Source organism: Petaurus breviceps, unplaced genomic scaffold (genome assembly GCF_028583685.1).
Source record: "Petaurus breviceps papuanus isolate PSGF00001 unplaced genomic scaffold, PetGlider_PUasm1.0 90752, whole genome shotgun sequence".
NCBI classification, from domain to species: Eukaryota; Metazoa; Chordata; class Mammalia; order Diprotodontia; family Petauridae; genus Petaurus; species Petaurus breviceps.
In genome coordinates, this window is record NW_027187336.1 from 856,139 (window position 1) to 864,167 (window position 8,029).

The window sequence follows — 8,029 nt, forward strand, 5'->3', positions numbered from 1 at the left end:
TATAATAAACATACTCTGTCTCTGTTTCTAGCTGCGACTCTAGCTCCATCTCCCTCTCTCCTGTTTCAAAAAACCCTTTTTAATCCTACCAAGCCCAAGAGAGGGAGCTGCCTATATGGTGTAGTTTGGAGGGCAATAGGGGAACCACTGTCCTCCTTACCTCCACCAAATATGATCAGATCACTCCTTCTCAATACACCCCAGTGACTCACTATCACCTCTAGGATCAAACATAAATGACTTTGTCATTTAAAGCCCTTAACAAGTTGGTTCCAACCTACCTTCCCAGACTTGTTGCATATTAATCCATCCCATATACACTTTGATCAAGTCAAAGAGAAATTCTGGATGTACTTTCTATATGGCCCTCATCTCCTCCTATCCATCTAATCTTTGCACTGGCTTTCCTCCATGCCCACAATGAACTCCTTCATCACCTCCATCTTTCAGAATCCTTGGTTTTCTTTGAGGTTTCTTTCAAGTGTCACATGAATCACATCTAAATCCCTCTAGCTACTAGCCTACCCCCCAAAACCACCTTGTATCTATTTTGTATATGTCTGTATAGGCACATCTTGTCTCCGCTGTCTATCTTATAAGAGTCTCAAGGATAGGAATGCTTTTAAATTTAGTCTTTATTAACCCTGTGCCTAGCATGGTGTCTGAGACAATAAATTCCTGTTGATTGATTGAACTCACTTAGTCTCCTAGAAATTTATTTGGCTGTCTCATTACCATTTCATCGTAGTTAGAAGAGTACCTTGGTACTACTGAGAGGAGTGTACCAGGGACTTTGTGAAGACTCCTATTGAACTCTCAAGGGCATAAGAATAGCATTCCAAAAGGGAAGGAGACATGGCAAGGAAATCTTTGCTCCAGATTTAGAGTTAGAAAAGACTTCAGAAGCCATCTAATCCAACCCCTTTATTTTATGGATTGGGAAAGTGAGGTCAAGTTATAAGTGGCAGAACAAGCATTCGAATTCAGGTCCTCTAATTCCATAGCTAGTTGCCCCACCATTACAAACCCATAGTACCTCCCCCCCCTTTTTTTGCCTTTTTGGAGGACAATTGGGGTTAAGTTGCCCAAGGTTACTCTGCTAGTTTTTTTTTTTTTCATTAAGTGTCAGGCAGGATCTGAACTCAGATCCTCCTGACTCCAGGGCCGGCTTTTTACTTTACGGCGCCACCTAGCTGCCCTCCCATAGTCCCTCTGTAGGGCTATCCCTTCACTACTGACACTATTAATACAGGTGGGTTGCTAATCATGTGAGATAGTCTCCATGTGTCATAGAAACCAAGAAGCAATTTGGTGCAAATGCGTGTCTATGACTTTTGTCCTGACAGTAAGTCAGCTTTCTCCTCTTCAGCTACTGCACTAACCTGACAGGTTTTCTCCTCCCATATCAGAGTCAGACTTGGAATAATCTCTGTCCTCCTCTTAGCCTATCAACATCTTATACATCCTTCAGGGACCAGTGATAGCTACCTATGAAATCTCTAATCACACTGAGCCACATTAATCTTATTCTCTTCTGAAGGAAAGATCTGCTGTGATTCTTTGGCTACTTATCCTTTATAACACTCACCTGACACTTGGAATGCACTGTTTGGCCTTGATATTTTTCCGTGTGATCCTATTCTGTCGAATGTTTTGACCAGAGATAAAGATATGAAGAAATGTACTAGATGGTCACCATAAGTTAAAAGTGAGGTCTTTCATCAATAGGACCCGACCCTGAGCAACAACAGCACCATCAACAAACCTATCTATCTATCTATCTATCTATCTATCTATCTATCTATCTATCATCTATCTATCTATCTATCTATCTATCTATCTATCTATCTATCTATCTATCTATCTATCTATCTCTATTCCATTGTAATCATTAAAATTATATAACAATATACCATATTTATTATAATTATATAATAATAAATTATATTTGTTGTTGTTCAGTCATACAGTTGTGTCCAAATCCTCATGACCCTGTGGACCATAGCATGCCAATACTGTCTATGGAGTTTTCTTGGCAAAGATACTGGAGTGTTTTGCCATTTCCTTTTCCAGGGCATTAAGGCAAATTGAGGTTATGTGACTTGCCTAGGATCACACAGCTAGTAAGTATCTGAGGCCAGATTTGAACTCAGGTCTTCCTGACTACAGGCCTAGTGCTCTATTCCCTGAACTACCTAGCTGCCTAATAAATTATCTACCCAAATATAATTTAATTATTAAAATTATATAATAATATACCATACATTTTAGTATAATTATTTTAATTATATAACAATATATTCCAATGTTATTATTATAATTATATAATAATATAATACATTTCAGTATAATTATATAAAATATATCATACATCCCAATGCAATTATAATCATATAGTACGGTATCATATCATAAAATATCATATTTTTGTTGTTGTCATTATCAAGATGTAGTTTTGTCTGACCCCACTTGGGATTTTCTTGACAAAAAATACTGGAGTGGTTTGACATTTCCTTCTCCAGCTCATTTTGCAGATGAAGAAAATGAGGCAAACAGGGTTAAGTGACCTACCCAAGGTCACACAGCTAGTAAGTGTCTGAAGCCAGATTTGCACTCACTTCAGGCCCAGCACTCTGTCCACTGAGCTAAGTAGCTGCCCTGATATATCATATACTCCAGTATAATAATAATAATAACAATTATTATTATCATCAGTATTTATACAGTAGACTTTACAAAGTGCTTTATATATGGTAACTCATTCATCCTCACAGTGACCCTGTGAACTAGATACTATCATTATCCCTATCACAGGGAGTGAATATTTGAGGCAGGATTTGGACTCTGTTTTTCCTGACTTCAAGTCCACAGGTTGTGTTTATCCTTTGTTTTGGAAAGGGACCATAGCATCAGGGAGATGATGACATGACTTGTAGTTGACTTGATCTTAGTTGATTTGTGCAAGGTCATCAGCCTCACTTTCTCCTCCAGAGCCATCTGGGTCCAGAGGCCAGATATTCATCAGGAGGACTGGAGATGGCCCAGGATGCAGTGGGAGACCCTGGCCCTTTTAGGCTAAGGCCTTTTCAGGTTCTCACTTTGAGTGAGGTAATGCCCATTCAGTGAATAGGCCTCTTTAAGAAGTGAGTCAGGAGATGGCTCCTTTAATTAGAAAAAAAAGAAAAAAAACAAGCTGGGAGGGTGAGACCCTCAGGATTGCTGTTCCAAAGAGAAACAGTTATCATTGACAATCACTTTAAGGATCACTTTTCCTGGCCCCCCCTCTCCCCCCCAGGCTATACCTTTGCTTTCTTTCCCATTTGCTGTTTAGGAGGTGATAAATCTCAGTTCTGAGGCTTGCAGAAGTAGAATTAAAGTGTCTGCCAATAAGGGTCTATGCCTTCTGAGCACAGCACTACCCTAGTTAAAGGTTGCAGCTGAGCCTAAAGCTGGAAGTATGGAACCTACAGCTGTTTTTCAAGGATCAAGCCTAGTTAAAGAGCAGAGGGATTCCTTCAGCATAGACACCATGCCTGGTAGTATACCGTGTAAAACTCTACTAAAAAAAAAAAGGAAAAGTCATGCAGTGAACAGAGCACTGGCCCTGGAGTGAGGAGGACCTGAGTTCAAATCCAGCCTCAGATACTTAACACTTACTAGCTGTTCGACCTTGGGCAAGTCACTTAACCCCAATTGCCCTGCCTTCCCCCCTCCAGAAAGCAAACACACACACACACACACACACAGAGAAAAAAGGAAAGAAAAAAAGGCATGAAGCCCTTCAGTACTGGTGAGTTGCTTTGACCACATAAGCATGTTTGTGTGACTACTACCGTGTTTCCCCGATAATAAGACCTATCCCGAAAATAAGCCCTCCCCTTACTGTGTAAGATTCCTCTAAAATAAGCCCTCCCCCGAAAATAAGCCCTATTGAGATTGCTACTGTAGTGAAGGTGATCCCCTGCGCTACACGCTACATTTGCACCGTCACCCCCCCCTGTGAAACGCACGCTGCTCTCCGAGCTGCATCCAATCAGAGCTGCAGCAGTGAGCGCGTCATCCTGTTCTTTATTGAATTCATTATTGAATAAAAGTACTTTTTTTGTTCACATTTACCTGTTTATTAAAATTGCTGTCAATGTTCATTAAAATAAGCCCTCCCCTGAAAATAAGCCCTCTGATGTTTTTCTGTCCAAAAAAATAATAAGACAGTGTCTTATCGGGGAAACACGGTATGTGTACATTAGGACCATAGTACTTTAAGTTTGTGCCAAATTTTCCCACTGACAGTAGAGTGTATTTGTGGGAGAATTCATCCCAGGTAATGATGGGGGTGCTCAACTGTTTTTGTAACTACTGTTTTTGTTATAACATTTGAGTAAATACTTCTACAGAAAGCTAAGTACGTCACCTGGTTGATTGTTAATAGTAAGCACTCTGGTGGGGACTCATGAACTACAGTAGTGAGATTACCCCTGGAACCTGAGGTAAACAGCCATCTTCTTGGGCCTCAAGCCTCTAGTGCAAATGTAAATTGGGGGAATGGCCACAGAGGAATTGTTTTTTTTTTTTTTTCAATGCATTAAGTCTCTTTATTCAGTTACTTTTATACAATTCCATAATTTAGCTCTCTAAGAACAGATACACCCAGTGACCAACAACTCATTGTTACGTCCCCAAATGCCTCTGAATTATTGTATTCTTTATAGTCAACTGTGATTATTTACATATTCTGTGATCCTTTAAACTTAATTTTACAAGGATTTCAAACTGCCCATAGGTTATGACATGTCTTCTATCAGGGTACCTATGGGGAAGAAAAAGGAATCTGATTGCTTGATTTTATATACGTATTCAGAAGGTAACAAGCCTTTGATAAAAATTAGAAATGAATGTGCACAGGCAGTAATTTTTCATGTATAATTCTATCTTTTCAAAAGTTCAGACTACATGGTAACTTTTATAATTGTGAGATTACTTGTATATGGAGCTTTATGCGTTCAAGTATTTTGCATGATGTCTGATGTGATCATTAACAAAAGTTGCAATGAAGTAGTAGCTATGATCATATCCTTCTTGCAATCGAAAAACAACTGGAATTTTCCATTCTGCACAGCCAGCTATAAAATTGTCAGGAAGTAATTGCCCATCTTTAAGAAACTGGTCATCTTTGCCTTGATCAATTAATATGTCCAACTGAGAATCTGGATAAGATCTCACAAGATGAGTAGCATCATATGCCTCCCGTTTACTTTGATCTGATCTTAAATATCCACTGAAGGCCTTTTTCCCCCAAGGACAGAGCATTGGATTGCAGATTGGAGAGAATGCTGACACAGATTTGTATTTTCCAGGATTCTTCAGAGCTCCATGGCCTCCCATAGAATGGCCAAAAATAGATATCTTCTCTGGGTGTAATAGTAATGGCAATTAAAGATTCCCCTGTATTGGCTTGGTTTTCAAATTGATTGTGTTAAAACCCAGAGCTTGTTAATCCCACCTGTGGGATGGACTTGTTGATGTGAAAAGAGAGTCCTGAACTGGGAGGAGCTGGTGACGTAGATTTGGAGAGACAAGAGAGAGGTGGAAGGACTTTTTGGAAGCAGCACCCACGTGGAGGCAGAGAGAGAGACTGAGAAGGATTGCTGGGGCCACTTTGAATCGCCCTGGACTTTTGAGACCTACCCCCTGAGCTGCCAAGGACTGAGGAGACATGGCTGTTTTGCTGGTACTTTGTCTGTCTGTTTTGATGTTGTTTTGCCAGATTTGCCCACTGGTGAAAGACAGTCCTTTTGTTGAAGAAGTCCTGGAACCTGGCTTTTGGTTAAGAAGCCCTGAGACTGTCCTGCAGACAGAGAGTGAATACTGTCCACTGGTGAAGGACAGTGCTGTTGTTGCAGGGGTCTGGAGACTGTCCTGCAGACAGAGTGAATACTGTCCACTGGTGAAGGACAGTGCTGTTGTTGCAGGGGTCTGGGAACCTTTCTGTTGGTTCAGAAGCCCTGAAGAAGGATTTTCTTGTTGTATGTTTACAGAAATCCTGGGAGAGGGTTTTGCTAACGTTTTCAGGGGTTCTAGGACTGTTCCACAGACAGAGGATGAATTCATGAAGGGACTGGCAATGTATCTTATGGCCTTGCTAAGCCTTGTCTCCCCAGGAACTAAGATTGCTGAGAACTTGCCTCGTGTCAAGATGAAGAAAAGACCTCCATTTGGGTATGAAGTGCTGTTCTTAAACTTGATGTAACTCTGGGGTAGATTCAATTGTGATCCAGGGGTGGGGAACTTTTGACCTTTTTGTGTTTTGTGGTTGCACAAATGAATGTAGTTTACTTATGTTTGGAAACTAATCTCCATTTGAGAAGAGGGGTTTTGTGGTGGACTAAATGAAGGTATAGCCTAGGGGTGGAGTAGTATTTAGAACAGGGACTTTGTAATTGATTGAATGATTGGAAGGTCCTGGGGTGGGGTAGTACTTGGAGATTATTTAATCACACTTAGTAAATGCTGTATTTCGAATGATGTCATGTTTTGATCTTCTCTGTTCTTGGTTGGTCACTGAATAAAATGGAGAGCACCTATGCTGGTATTTTGAACCTTGGGAAGTTGCCTTTCTTTGGCATTACATTACACTGAGTCAGCTGGAAAATTGGCATTTATCAATTTGGGCAACTCATCTGTTACATAAGAGATATGTTATCCTATAGTTAGTTTCCAAGGTTCTTCAGTGGCATTCACATAAAAACCAGCACCAGTACCAAAGTCCTGGCTATCATATTCTCCTTTAATATTACAGCCATGTGGACTGGTATCTGGTGCAACGACAATGAGGCCATGTTCTGCTGCAGCTTGATGATAGCCAGCTTTTGTGATAAAATTTTGTTCTGTGCAAGTTAAACCAGACAGCCAGTAAAGTACAGGACATTTCCCAGTTTCTGCCTTTGGTGGTAAGTAGATTCCAAATTTCATTTTGCATTTCAGTTCCACACTGTCATGCTCATAAACTTTCTGAAACCCCTCAAAGCAATTGTTGCTGGAAATCTGTTTCAAGGCCATAGTTTCTTTGCTATTCAGTTGTTTTCCCACTTACTGACGCAAAGTGATGGATAAGAAGGTGTATGACCTAGCTCTGTGTAGGTGGTGGTAGAGACCCACAGAGGAATTGTTACGTAAATATTTGTTTAATTGGTCATAGAGCACTTTAGCCAATCATCTCCTTTAATAGACCAGTCATGTATACTATTTAACCTTCTTTTAAGTTTATGGGAAGATCTATATTTTCATTTTTTTAGGGCACTCCCAATAAGCAGTGACATATAAGAACAGTTTTAAAAAGTTGCCTGTGGACAATTACAGCAAATGACTTACCCACAGTCATATAGCTGGTGTCTGAGAAACAGGAAGTGAACCCATGTAGTCCTAATTCTAAATATGCCTCTTTATCCAATACTCCAGAGATGTCTATCTGGGGTTATATCTATCAATAGATAACTGAGGTGAATTTACACTGATTTTTTTTCACTTTGAGAATTTTGTGGCCATCACTGAGATAATGGGAGACACCTCAAGTTTCTCCAAATGTTAGAAATCACTGGTTTTGAGCTGAATTGCCCAGTCAATTGTTTGATATGACTATTGTTTTGCTTTTAAAACAATTGACTAAATTTAGTTACCTGGTTGTCTCTTGTAGACACAGCCATAGTCAGATGCAGATACATTTGGACCTCCTAAATCAGGCTATTCACATTTTATTTGCATGGAACTTTAAACCTTTTCTAGACCTTTTGCATCCATGGTCTCATATACTTCCAACCCCCACCTGAGTTATCTTCTTGCTATTTCCCATGGTACTGCTCTCCTTTTGACTACTAAACCTCTAGAGGCTGTGCTGTGGGGTACTTGACTCAGTTTTGGAACTCCCAGCTGAGGAAGTTATCCTGATTGGGGAATGAGTGCAATCTCATATATCCTGTTGTATCTCATTGACCACCTGCACTACTAGACCATTTTCCCAGTCTCCTACCAGGTC

General features: G+C 40.2%; 1 pseudogene; it reads right to left on the reverse strand.

The window, feature by feature from the left end:
* Nucleotides 1–4,557: 4,557 nt before the first annotated feature.
* LOC138146035 (S-formylglutathione hydrolase-like) lies at nucleotides 4,558–7,150 on the reverse strand (annotated as a pseudogene).
* Between the last annotated feature and the right edge of the window lie 879 nt (nucleotides 7,151–8,029).